At 38.0% G+C, this 15,232-nt stretch overlaps 1 protein-coding gene across 1 annotated transcript in view; it reads left to right on the top strand.

The window, feature by feature from the left end:
- The window catches only part of LOC149298328 (synaptotagmin-6-like), a 54,810-nt gene that overhangs the window by 6,460 nt on the left and 33,118 nt on the right, over window positions 1-15,232 (top strand). The gene's annotated exons all lie outside the window — the stretch shown is intronic.

Below are 15,232 nucleotides of genomic sequence, written 5' to 3'. Positions count from 1 at the left end.
TAGCATCTCTTTGGAGAGGCATGGATCCCATCCTATGCCCACCCCCCTCTCCAACCATGGCTTGTGGGAGTAGAGTAAAATGTAAAATGTAATTTAAAAATATATTGAAAAAAAATAATAATAAAAAAATAAAAAATCAAATATATATATATATGAAACCTCACCTAACCCTTACATTGAGTGCAGCTAGTGGAGGTGGCCCATTGGTTAATAGGAAGGGCCTTGGCACCCAATTTTTAAATACATTTATTTTTATTTATGAGTGTTTTATTTATTGAATATGTTGATGGAAGGGAGAGGTGTATGTGATGTATGTGAAGGGGTCCACATGAAAATTTAAAGGGACCTTGCACCTATTATACGCATTAAAGTGCATATGATGGCTGGAGTGTCCCTTTAATAAAAGCATTGGTTTTTATTTTTTATGAAACTGGTGCATAGTATTTCACACGTTCATTTTTGCCATGCCAGAGACAAGATATATGGACATTAAATAATGTCTACTATTTGCATCCAATTCAAATTAGGCCTAATAATATATCATTTTCTGTTTACATTGCAGACACATACAACAAATCAGACACACAGTGATTAAATGGGCTATTTTTCATGTCTTTCATGTTTATTGTTCCATGGCAGGAACTTATACCATATTTATTTATATATATATATGAAATTTGTTTGCAGTAATACGTTATGATGTTTGCCAGGTATATTTGGCATTAAAAGAGAAAGTTATGTATTTTATATTGTATAAAAACAGTATTTTTTTGTTTAACTATAAAGGATATATTTTTATACAACATAGAACTATACCATAACCAAGACTTAAAGCGTTGTACAAAAAGGTATATTTCAAAATCTTTTTTAAAGCTAATGCTTTTATGAAATTAAACCATTACATGTTTTGACTTCATGGACATCCTGGATGTCTGCAGAGATTAGTATTTTTTACTCGTTTGTTAGTAAATGTAATATGTCTTTGTCATCTTGATCAGATGCACATTTTATGACTTTTTGTATCATTGTTGCTAGTTTTAGAACTTCTAAGGTGGCCTGGAAATAGGAGGAAGGTCTAAAATATCTTTCATGGTTAGGGACCACTTTAGAAATGTGTTGGCCCACTTTTGGTACCCAATACTATTATAATATTGGCATGAAACATGTTTGTTATTTTTTCAAAATACACCTGCTTGTCAAATATCTCAATCCTAAATCATGGGGATTAATATTGGATTGGTCTGCACTTTGCTGCATTATCAATCCACACACTAGATATTGGAATATTGTTTTGGGAATTTGCATGATTGAAGTCATGGGGTTCCAGTTCATCTCAAGGGTGTTTGAAAGGGTTGAGGTCTGGACTCTCAAAAGGGTAGTTAAGTTGTTGACAAGCCAGTTCTATATGTCATACTGCCACACATTTAAAAGCAGGGTTGAGCCACAGGCTCCTAGGTGCAGTATTTTTTTAAACCCTCCCTAGTTACCTGCCTCATACCTAGCACACAGACTGACACGTAGTCTCTAATACCACACACTAACAACCACAAGGTCCCTCTAACACAGTACATTAATACACACACTCACACACCATACACTCAAACACACACTGACACTATCACTATAGTTATGTGCTCACACAAGCTTAATAACACCATAACAACATGTACTAATACACACACCAAATACACACAAACGCTTTCTCTCCACATCTCCATCTATAGTGCAGCTTGCTCCCGCTATTTTCCTCCTGTCTCTTGTAGTGCCCCTGTCTCCGGTGCAGTTTGCACTCTCTGGGTGAGCTGTTGCTCCACTACCATAGAGTCATGAAATGTGTGTTATTTGACCCTGCTGGGGCTGCAGTTACAGCCCCAGACCGCTATATCCATACCTGTGACCTTTGTGTTCGACCTACAGTTTCCGATTAAAGTACCTTGGGGATGTTATGATTATGTGTATGATCAGTACTAAATGTGTGCATACATTTATGTACTGAAATATGTTGTCCTTCTATAAAATTATGGCATATTTTTTGCTTGTGTTTTAACAGTTTATTTTCCTTTTTTCTGTATGCAAAGCTGGTGGTTTTTGTGGTTTTGTAATGCTAAAAAGAAACTTGATGCACACTGATTATCCAAAGAACAGAGGCCAAGTTTAGAAGATACAGTGCTCAGCTGCAGATCAATCATTTATTAATATTTATGAGTGTATGAACTTAATAAGACCCCTATTTGCTTTCCTTTACACAAACAAGTCAATACATTTTAAAGTGTGTGTACAGCATGACAGTACTCCACAGAGCTGTGATTGAAGCCAAAAACAAATTAGTGTTCGCTTTATGATAGATTCTTCAAAATTAGGACACTGACAATATTATCTCAAAGGAACATTACCAAAAAAAAAACCATAAAAAAAAAGTTACATTACACAACTTTTTAATTACAAAAAGATATGGATGTCTGCACTTTTGTTGATGATGGAAACGTGCAGAGAGGGTCTAGCTGAGAGTAATGGTTTTAAAAAAACACTCATTCCTAATTTGGTAAAGAAAGAATTAGGAATATACATGTGACAGGACCGACCTGTACCCCGACTGGGTACTCCCGCCAAACGTTGCTTCCTCTTGCTGGGACACCAACAATTAACCCCTTCAGCACCAAGCAGAACCAGCGTTGTAGATAGAAGGGGGGACGTCGCTGCACCGAAGCTGCATTGGCACTGCGGCTATCCGAAGCTTAGCTACACAGTGAGGCTATTGTCCTGAAAAGGACAATAAAGGATCATAGCGACCCACCCCAAGCATCAGGCAACACTCATGTTGAGGTGAAAACAGGAGTCTCTTTATTTGGGAACACAGGGGTATTTAAACAGTACAAGGGATTGAGTTACATCCAATAGACACACAAGGGAATTGCATCCAACAGACACACAAGGGAATTACATCCTGCCCTCCTTTGCATACAACTGAGTATTAGCACTCAGCCCAGTAGGGGGTCTCCACTGTAGTCTGTGTAAGGGGAGGGGGGAAGGACATGTGGCACCTGGACAGGGTAGCACACAAGAGGAACAAAAGCACACACCATAATTACAACATATACTGGGAAATGCAGGTGTCACAAACAATAACTATCACAGACAGCACCGATTAACCCGGGGCCTTCACAATACACTATGTCCAGGAGTATTTAAATTATTGAGTTGGGTGGCTTAGAGTAGGACAACCACATGTTTTGTCATTAAGGGTCACTTTTTCACATGTTAGGGCATAGGGTCATAACTCTGATGGAGCAAGAATGGCAGCTACCCCAGGAGCTACAAGGTGAGGGATGTGCTTGATCCTCTTGATGGCAATGCCTCTGTACCAGCTCATTTGGAACAAAACTTAGTTCATGTCGTGTTGTGATCTCCAATGTCTAAATGAATAATTCAAGATGGGATTACACAGGGAGGGTACAGTTATCTGGGATATGTTCACTAAGGACCAAATAGGTTGGCCTGGGCCAATCCCAATTCAGACCTTTATTGGAAGGTTATACTTGTTGAAGTCCCTTAGTACCATGCTGTGGCTCACAGAATAGTATGAATTATTTGAGTCTAGACAGATAAAATAGAGCACCTTGTTAATGGGGATAGACATGTACCTAGATAAATTAGATAAAAAAAAAGACTTGGTGCACTGTAGCAAAACTACAGCATATCATACAAGTGTAAATAATTAAGAAGATAACCAGGATATAGTAAATATAAAATTTCTAAGGTCTCTTTTAATACTTTTCTTGATATATTTCCCTCTATATTTCGGAGCAATAAGGAGAATGCTTGCGCTGAATATGTTAAAAATTAATTACCTCAATGGTAAAGTGTCATCGCTCTACAAACAACTAGATAAACGAGTTAAATGAGGTTCAGATTTGAGGAGTTAAATTGAGAATTCAGCAACTGAGCCGTGCATATCAGTAAGGTTTCCATATAGTTTAATAAATGAAAGTACTGGTATATGTTTATTCTATGTGTTTTCTGAGCATGTAAGAGCCAAATCCCCATAAAGAGTAGGGAAGGGGAATCATGCCTGATGAGCTGTGTCTCATAGACATGTTCATACTGTAAGCATTGGTAAGGTAGTCATAATATTTTGGCTAAAATATTTATAAATATGGCCCTCCCACAAGCTTGTTTTACTTTCCTGCGCCTGCCAAGCTGGTGACCCAGAATCAAATCGCTTACTCTCCTTCCTCGGTTGTTTTCTTCCTGTTATGATTTGACAGCAATGCTTTGTCACAGCTGGAGTGTATCCTGGCCATCATATTTAAACAGAAAATAGGAAGCTTGCATATCTTGCCAATATGTATCTCTGCAGACATAGAATTGGAAATCAGTGTGTTATAATTAAATGAGGCCAGGTTCAGGGCCATTTTTCATGTCACTATATACGTTAGTCAGGACAGAATGTAGATACGCGGATGCGGTATAGTTTGGCGTCACGCTTTGCTTGCATTACTTTATTAAGATGGTATTAAGATATTAATACTTTATAAGCTATTTGTAAATATTTAATTTTGCTCAAATTCTTTTTTAAATCAAATACTAATATCATATTTAACAGTTACAGTCAATATATTGTTACAACGTGGCCATTTAGAGGTAACCCTTACAAAAAATTACTGCAGTTTTTCTGAAGTAATACTGCAGTTTTTTGGACATGAAAAAAACTGCAATACTGCACTTTTACTGCAGTATTACTGCACATTTACTGCACTTTTTTTTTTTATATTGCAAACCTACAGTTGTACTTCAATGTACTGCAGCTTTATTGCATTTGTACTTCCGTACAAAAATAACTGCAGTAAAACTGCAGTACAGTGAAGTACAAATGCAGTAAAACTGCAGTAAATGTGCAGTAATACTGCAGTAAAAGTGCAGTATTGCAGTTTTTTCATGTCCAAAAAACTGCAGTATTACTTCAGAAAAACTGCAGTAATTTTCTCGTAAGGGAAATACCAGGTTATTTTTAAAATATAACTTACATTTAAGGTGGAGCCACGAATGAGACAGCTCCACTTCTTCTCTGGCATCTTCTTCTTTTGTCTTTTTACTCTGTCCGCTTTTTTCCCCGGTATCGGCTACATTGACCAGCCCTTCTGGAGTGCTTCTGCATAAGAGAGGAGCCTCTGTGACCTCCCCCGGGTTAGCCCCCCCATATTAAATTTTTTTACAAAAGATCATGGCATTTGTTAGATCATTGTTAGATCAGGTTTGATCAACTGTTTTTTTCGTTAGATCTACTCTAAAATAGGCAATATTAACAATCTTTTTCAGGGGGGGCTAACCCGTAGCCAGCCCCCCCTCAACAAAAATTTCAACAAAATGTTACTGATTATGATAGCTCTACGTTAGATCAGGTTTGATCAGACAAAATTTTTGTTAGATCTAGTCTAATTACTGAGATATTGCATATTTAATGAGGGGGGGCTGGCCCCCCCTCAACTGAAATTTTGATTTTTTTTAATGGATCTTGGTAGATATTCGTTAGATCAGGTTAGATCAACTGTTTTTTTCGTTAGATCTACCACGCAGGAGGCGGTATTCACAATCCTATTTTGTGTGCGGGGGATGGGTACACATACGGTCTGGCCCCCCCTCAACTGAAATTTTGATTTTTTTTTAATGGATCTTGGTAGATATTCGTTAGATCAGGTTAGATCAACAGTTTTTTTCGTTAGATCTATCACACAGGAGGCGATATTCACAATCCTATTTTGTGTGCGGGGGATGGGTATACATACGGTCTGGCCCCCCCTCAACTGAAATTTGGATTTTTTTTAATGGATCTTGGTAGATATTCGTTAGATCAGGTTAGATCAACAGTTTTTTTCGTTAGATCTACCACGCAGGAGGCGGTATTCACAATCCTATTTTGTGTGCGGGGGATGGGTACACATACGGTCTGGCCCCCCCTCAACTGAAATTTGGATTTTTTTTAATGGATCTTGGTAGATATTCGTTAGATCAGGTTGGATCAACTGTTTTTTTCGTTAGATCTATCACACAGGAGGCGATATTCACAATCCTATTTTGTGTGCGGGGGATGGGTATACATAGGGGCTGGCCCCCCTCAACTGAAATTTGGATTTTTTTTAATGGATCTTGGTAGATATTCGTTAGATCAGGTTAGATCAACAGTTTTTTTCGTTAGATCTATCACACAGGAGGCGATATTCACAATCCTATTTTGTGTGTGGGGGATGGGTATACATAGGGGCTGGCCCCCCCTCAACTGAAATTTGGATTTTTTTTAATGGATCTTGGTAGATATTCGTTAGATCAGGTTAGATCAACAGTTTTTTTCGTTAGATCTACCACGCAGGAGGCGGTATTCACAATCCTATTTTGTGTGCGGGGGATGGGTACACATACGGTCTGGCCCCCCCTCAACTGAAATTTGGATTTTTTTTAATGGATCTTGGTAGATATTCGTTAGATCAGGTTAGATCAACAGTTTTTTTCGTTAGATCTACCACGCAGGAGGCGGTATTCACAATCCTATTTTGTGTGCGGGGGATGGGTACACATACGGTCTGGCCCCCCCTCAACTGAAATTTGGATTTTTTTTAATGGATCTTGGTAGATATTCGTTAGATCAGGTTAGATCAACTGTTTTTTTCGTTAGATCTATCACACAGGAGGCGATATTCACAATCCTATTTTGTGTGCGGGGGATGGGTATACATAGGGGCTGGCCCCCCTCAACTGAAATTTGGATTTTTTTTAATGGATCTTGGTAGATATTCGTTAGATCAGGTTAGATCAACTGTTTTTTTCGTTAGATCTATCACACAGGAGGCGATATTCACAATCCTATTTTGTGTGCGGGGGATGGGTATACATAGGGGCTGGCCCCCCCTCAACTGAAATTTGGATTTTTTTTAATGGATCTTGGTAGATATTCGTTAGATCAGGTTAGATCAACAGTTTTTTTCGTTAGATCTATCACACAGGAGGCGATATTCACAATCCTATTTTGTGTGCGGGGGATGGGTATACATAGGGGCTGGCCCCCCCTCAACTGAAATTTGGATTTTTTTTAATGGATCTTGGTAGATATTCGTTAGATCAGGTTAGATCAACAGTTTTTTTCGTTAGATCTATCACACAGGAGGCGATATTCACAATCCTATTTTGTGTGCGGGGGATGGGTATACATAGGGGCTGGCCCCCCCTCAACTGAAATTTGGATTTTTTTTAATGGATCTTGGTAGATATTCGTTAGATCAGGTTAGATCAACAGTTTTTTTCGTTAGATCTACCACGCAGGAGGCGGTATTCACAATCCTATTTTGTGTGCGGGGGATGGGTACACATACGGTCTGGCCCCCCCTCAACTGAAATTTGGATTTTTTTTAATGGATCTTGGTAGATATTCGTTAGATCAGGTTAGATCAACAGTTTTTTTCGTTAGATCTATCACACAGGAGGCGATATTCACAATCCTATTTTGTGTGCGGGGGATGGGTATACATAGGGGCTGGCCCCCCCTCAACTGAAATTTGGATTTTTTTTAATGGATTTTGGTAGATATTCGTTAGATCCGGTTAGATCAACTGTTTTTTTCGTTAGATCTACCACGCAGGAGGCGGTATTCACAATCCTATTTTATGTGCGGGGGGATGGGTATACATACGGGCTGGCCCCCCCTCAACTGAAATTTGGAAAAACAATTATGGATTTTGGTAGATATTCGTTAGATCTGGTTAGATCAACAGTTTGTTTCGGTTGGAGGGACAACCCATATGTATTCCCATCCCCCCGCACACTATATAGGATTGTCAATACCCCCTCTTGTGTGATAGATCTAACAAAAAAAACAGTTGATCTAACCGGATCTAATGAATATCTACCAAAATACATGAAAAAAATTCCAAATTTCAGTTGAGGGGGGGCCAGACCGTATGTGTACCCATCCCCCGCACACAAAATAGGATTGTGAATACCGCCTCCTGCGTGGTAGATCTAACGAAAAAAACTGTTGATCTAACCTGATCTAACGAATATCTACCAAGATCCATTAAAAAAAATCCAAATTTCAGTTGAGGGGGGGCCAGCCCCTATGTATACCCATCCCCCGCACACAAAATAGGATTGTGAATATCGCCTCCTGCGTGATAGATCTAACGAAAAAAACTGTTGATCTAACCTGATCTAACGAATATCTACCAAGATCCATTAAAAAAAATCCAAATTTCAGTTGAGGGGGGGCCAGACCGTATGTGTACCCATCCCCCGCACACAAAATAGGATTGTGAATACCGCCTCCTGCGTGGTAGATCTAACGAAAAAAACTGTTGATCTAACCTGATCTAACGAATATCTACCAAGATCCATTAAAAAAAATCCAAATTTCAGTTGAGGGGGGGCCAGCCCCTATGTATACCCATTACCCGCACACAAAATAGGATTGTGAATATCGCCTCCTGTGTGATAGATCTAACGAAAAAAACAGTTGATCTAACCTGATCTAACGAATATCTACCAAGATCCATTAAAAAAAATCCAAATTTCAGTTGAGGGGGGGCCAGACCGTATGTGTACCCATCCCCCGCACACAAAATAGGATTGTGAATACCGCCTCCTGCGTGGTAGATCTAACGAAAAAAACTGTTGATCTAACCTGATCTAACGAATATCTACCAAGATCCATTAAAAAAAATCCAAATTTCAGTTGAGGGGGGGCCAGCCCCTATGTATACCCATCCCCCGCACACAAAATAGGATTGTGAATATCGCCTCCTGTGTGATAGATCTAACGAAAAAAACTGTTGATCTAACCTGATCTAACGAATATCTACCAAGATCCATTAAAAAAAATCCAAATTTCAGTTGAGGGGGGGCCAGACCGTATGTGTACCCATCCCCCGCACACAAAATAGGATTGTGAATACCGCCTCCTGCGTGGTAGATCTAACGAAAAAAACTGTTGATCTAACCTGATCTAACGAATATCTACCAAGATCCATTAAAAAAAATCCAAATTTCAGTTGAGGGGGGGCCAGCCCCTATGTATACCCATTACCCGCACACAAAATAGGATTGTGAATATCGTCTCCTGTGTGATAGATCTAACGAAAAAAACTGTTGATCTAACCTGATCTAACGAATATCTACCAAGATCCATTAAAAAAAATCCAAATTTCAGTTGAGGGGGGGCCAGCCCCTATGTATACCCATCCCCCGCACACAAAATAGGATTGTGAATATCGCCTCCTGTGTGATAGATCTAACGAAAAAAACAGTTGATCTAACCTGATCTAACGAATATCTACCAAGATCCATTAAAAAAAATCCAAATTTCAGTTGAGGGGGGGCCAGACCGTATGTGTACCCATCCCCCGCACACAAAATAAGATTGTGAATACCGCCTCCTGCGTGGTAGATCTAACGAAAAAAACTGTTGATCTAACCTGATCTAACGAATATCTACCAAGATCCATTAAAAAAAATCAAAATTTCAGTTGAGGGGGGGCCAGCCCCCCCTCATTAAATATGCAATATCTCAGTAATTAGACTAGATCTAACAAAAATTTTGTCTGATCAAACCTGATCTAACGTAGAGCTATCATAATCAGTAACATTTTGTTGAAATTTTTGTTGAGGGGGGGGCTGGCTACGGGTTAGCCCCCCCTGAAAAAGATTGTTAATATTGCCTATTTTAGAGTAGATCTAACGAAAAAAACAGTTGATCAAACCTGATCTAACAATGATCTAACAAATGCCATGATCTTTTGTAAAAAAATTTAATATGGGGGGGCTAACCCGGGGGAGGTGCCTCTGTGCACCATATGGACAGCCTTTCCTTTGTTATTTCAATTGGGAGAGAGAGTGTGCATCCTTTAGGGGAAGCGCTCCACGAGGCGGTATCAGCAAAGCTGATACCAGGGACAAAAGGACGAAGAAAGCAGAACAAGAAAAAGTGGAGATGTAGGAATGGAGACAGGGACACGTAAGAAGTCAGTGAAGAAGGTAGGAAAGGTAGGACTTTACCATTACACTCCCCGTTAAATGTGCCCCGATTATTCAGGCTTTAATAATGACTCATAAATACACAAAACACCTATCTAAGGCATAAATTTGGGGGATTCCATCACGCTTTATGCCATATTATGCTTAGCCTGCCACTGCATCAAAGTACCCCAAGTTTGGCGAGTCCTACCTAATCTTATATGGCTATATTGCTTACTAAGTAACTGAATCAGTATGACTGCATTGCATTTTAACCCACTGAAACTCTTGCAATTTAAACGCTTCTCTGGACATCATTAATGAGTTTATACAGAGTCTATGCAGCCAAATGTGTTAACCAAGTGGTTTATTAAGATTAATTGAGTCACCCGTATTCAAGCAGGGATAACATAGTATGTTGGTAGGAATAGCACCAGTTGTAAGTCACAGCGGTGTAGAATATAAAAGAGTTCCTGTCTGTGTGACACTGGCAGTCTGCTCCTTTACCCTAAGAGATTGGGACAAAACCCTGAGACCCAGGGACAAACCCTAAGAGTTCCCAGGTATGCTGCTACTGGTGATGATGATATAAAATAAATGTAAAAAAAAGTGCTTTGTGCTCTACCCCAGTGCAGTACGCTAGTGTTTTCTATGTACTATGACCCTCTCCACTCTCCGTTGTGCAGGCTAAATTAAAGCAATGCCTTTTGATTTTTTTCTTAAAAAACATGTAAGTTCTAAAAGATTTCCCCTATTATGTACCGGAATCTAAACATTTTTATTGACTAATAGCAATGTTTTCTACCAAACACCATTGACTAAAAAATAGATGCCATAAGTACACTGGCATCTGAGAAACACTTATCTAGAACATATTGGAAATCTATTCATAGTTGCCCATGGTTAATACACAGAACATATCTTAAAGTTCACAGGACAAGAACATCTGCAATCTACCTGTAATGGGAAGCCAGTCTCCATGAAAATCTTCTATTTCACTTACACAAAACATTACTTGGTCCCTGTAGGAGGATATCCAAAATCTGTTTGCAGATCTATTATTTGAACCTCAGGAAAACAAGAGAAACACCTAAAAAGCATCTAGCTTATGGGACATTATGCTATCAGTGCCTGCTTTTCCTTTAAAAATTATTTTTCTAGAATTAAAGACCTGTAACTAAACTGAAATTCTAACAAGGTAAACAAAAAGATTAACAGTTGAGCAAAGGTGGTCAGGAATTTGTAATTTGCAATATAATACCAACAACCACAAAAATGCACATTATAACAGAAAAAGTGCAGCCTACATGATTAATGGTATAGTAGCAACTTAAAATGAAAAGATAAAGAAAAGAGAATCTATGCTAGTGTAGCAAAGTAAAGTAATTAAAATGTAACACATCTTACTTATATTCCAGTGACTAGTATAAAGTGATCAGTAAATGGGAAATTAATTTCAATAAAAAAGGATTAATAGATATACGTGGCAGTTTCGTGTTTTTGCTGTCTCTGCATAATACCAAGTTTGCTGGAATTCGACATTATACATTTTTCTCCTCTACTGTGTCCACACCATATATTCTGACAGTAAGCCAACAGGAGAAAGAGATTTGGGAGTAATTATTTTTTACTTAAAGGTAAGCAGGCAAAACATCAAAAAAAGAAGCCAAACAAGAGATCATAATCTAGAGCCAGAGAGTCAGAGGCTTTGAGGTAATGTCAGGTTATGTAAGTTTTACTTCACTGAAAATGTAGTAGGTAGGTAGACCAGCCTCCCAGCAGAAGTCATATCACTTTCTGTGTGGACAGAACTTCTCACGAACCCTTGCTGAGTCATCGATGAAGTTGAATGGCGATGTGTACACCACATGGGGACAGGCAACATATTCAGCCAAAAACATCTCCTGAAAGCTTAGTATGTATGGAGGGGATGTGGGAAAAGAGGCATATATATATATGGGAGTATATGTCACCACTAAGCTCTTATATGCATTAATTTGCTTATAATGGTTGGCGTTTCCCTGTAACCATTATTAATATATAAAATAAAACTAGCACCGTAAAATATTATAGGTAACAATAGTATAATAGTTAGCAAGCAAAAGCCTCAATCAAAAGCCAAAGTGACAGATTGGAAGCATAAAAATAATAGAATCCTGCCATCTGCTCGTTAGTAAGCATTAAAACTACCCTTCTTGATCATACACCTCTTCAACTGAAGAATGAGATAAATTATTGCAATACATTTAGTGAATTACCTATGAAGTGAATAGTCTACACATAACTGTAGAAAGAAAGAAAGCATCTGACAAGCATTTCATTCCGTAAACCTCTGCTTTAAATAGTAGGTCATGCCCTGTGACATCATCACCAGCCAAAGTTTGGAGTGAAGTCTCTTTTTGTTATTTGACAAACACAACATCTTCATTTAATTCACAAATCAAAAGAATGCACCTTGTTACAATTTAGACAGCTACAAGATATCTATTTATCGCATACTATTATTTACACAAGGTGTAAACTTAACAGAAAATCTATTGTGATCAGGGTGTGTAAATTATTAGATCAGTTAGCAAACTGATAGCAAAAATGAAAAAAAAAATATTGTGCTGAAGATAGGTGTGAAGGTTAATTGTTAATGAAATTAAGGGTAAAAAGAAGGGCATTTTTTCTAAACTAGTTTTGTGTTAATGGAAACTTTGTCTCAAAGTGATAAAATGGAATAACATACCCTTTCACATTTTTGTATTTGGTTTCTAGATTAAAGGTAATAAGCACACTTTGAAAGCAAGCACAGTTTTTTTTAGATAAGAGTTAATCAAGCCCATATTTTCATTTGGTTAATAAACTATACGCATTATTTCATCCATTGAGTGAAAATGTCATCTCTGTATCCTCGAACCTGCCCATGCAGGCGTGTGCAGTCTTGGGTTAAAGCACCATGTAATCTATATGGAAGATAGGCATTGAAATGCTGATTGCATAACATATGGTGTAACAAAGAGCAGTGAGAACAGCGATTTCATTACGATTACCCCATAGTACATACAGTAACGCCTAAAATTAATTTACCAGTGGCTGACATTATGACCCTATAAAAGCAGTGTAATTGAGTCCAGTTGGACATTCTGATTGTCCTACCAATTCTTCCATTGGCTTGAGTTTAGCTTTACTGCTGTTGAATTGATCTTCCGGTCTGGCAGTCTGTTGGTTGATATTAAGCACTGTGTGTATGTGATCTCTATAGAACTATAGAACAAGTGATAAAATTACTATATAAAATCAAAAATTTCCCTCGCCAAATAAAAATTCCCTGAAAGGGGGGTCTAAATAAAAGGAAAACTTATGTAATGCTCAATGTCAGTTGATCCCTAGACTTATAGGACTACATATACCTTGAGGACATTGCATACAAGGAAAGGGAGGTCTAAATAAGAATAATTCTAGTATATTAGAATTTTAGAACATTAGTGACATTGGGCAGGGTACTTAGGAGTTTAGGACTTGATTTGGGACCTTGGGACTGCTTCCTCTCCTGACTTATTTCAGAAAGTAAATTGAGTTGCTGCAAGTGATCACAAAAAGAATGCTTAGTCAACTGGTGCTCTTCTTTTGTTAGTAGTCCTGGAGCCACAACATAGAAAGATCAGCTATTGCCACTTCAGACAACTATTTATTAATATTATTTATTTATTGTTTTGCACATTTTATTATTTTTATTTAGCAGAAAGGCAGAAAATAAACTCCTAAAGTTTCAGATAGCATCCCAAAACACCTATGCTATATCTTCTTTGCATCTTCTCTTGATGTTCTAGACCTTACTAAGTTACTTTCTTCAAGTTACTTTCTTCTAATACTGTAAAAGGATCTTCAGAAAGGTCAGAAAAAAGGCATTATAGTTCTCCGGCACAAGACGTGTGCAGCTTGGGATTTGTGAATAATAGAATATTGCAAGAGTCTTTGTTTACTAAAGCAGAGAATATGCACCAAGAGAAACTACTCTGGAAGACAAGGCGTCTGGAAAAGATACGTACGATTTTATTTGTGGTGATGTTCCAAGAGTTTTAGAGTGACATTATAGTTAATGTCAAAGAGCTGTGAATGAGTCTCAGTCACATCCATTAGATGGAAATGTACTTTCTGTTCTCCCTTTTACAAATCTTTACTTTACAAAACATTAATGTCAAGCACTTCCATAGTATACTTTGAGAAGAATGTGAGCTCATACAGATCTGTCATACTATATGTCATCTTTAAATAAACTGAAGAAGCAAGGCTTTTTTCACTTTCAGTTTTTTAAAACTGCCAATAGAAGTGAAGCTTAACATTTTTTAGACAGTATCATAGCTATGAGCTATTACTCTCATCTCAAGGATTTGAGTAAAGAGGAAATTCTCTGTCTCTCAGGGAACTGACTTTTAAGGTTTACACTGGAATGTCGTATTTGTATAAAATATGTTACATAACACAACCCCCGTAAAATGCTTCAGACCTCAGTTAAAAAATTCTGACGAAAGGGTAATCAATAACTGTGTCAAAGGCACAAGAAATTGGGTCAACACATGAAACATTTTGAAGCAATACAAAATAAGTAAATTTTGTCAAACAACAGGTGCACAAAGCCGATTAAAAGTGGCACATGTATGTAGCTTGGGATAGCCATGTTAGTCCAGTATTGTAAATTTAAAAAATAACTATAAAAAAATAGACATGCGCAAATGGGCCAAAACAATTCAGACAAAGCTTTTTGGTTCATTTTGGCCCATTTGTTTTCAGGCAACAAATTATATTCCCTGCCCATTGAGTTGCCCGGTGCCCACATTGACTCCTATTAACTCTCACATTCTTGTTCGCTCTTTCTCACAGAAAGGGCCTACAAATAGTTTTAGATTTTTGACAAAACGTTAATTTCCATGTTATTGCTTCTGCAATAAAGACTGCTAATGCTATAAAACACAAGTTATTTTGGCTACTTATCTAGTGTTGCATCGGCATATGTTCCTTTCTTGCTAAACGATGTCCCAAATACATACAATGAAACTTCCCAAGGCTGGTTACACTGAGCTTTTCCATCTTCTGCTTCTTATAGCAGGCATACATGTGTGCTGTTCTAAAAGGCATAGATAGAGATACACATACATGGAAACTCTTAGGGTTTGCCCCTGATTCTCTCATGGTATCAGGGTAAAGGGGCACATTCTCAGGGTCACACAATCTAGAACTGACCCCTTTTTATTCT

This window comes from Sceloporus occidentalis, unplaced genomic scaffold, assembly GCF_023333645.1.
Source record: "Sceloporus occidentalis isolate IW3139 unplaced genomic scaffold, rSceOcc1.0.p SCAF_33, whole genome shotgun sequence".
NCBI lineage: Eukaryota > Metazoa > Chordata > Lepidosauria > Squamata > Phrynosomatidae > Sceloporus > Sceloporus occidentalis.
The sequence above is the reverse complement of the archived record's forward strand: the minus strand, read 5'-3'. Positions and strand labels throughout refer to the sequence as shown.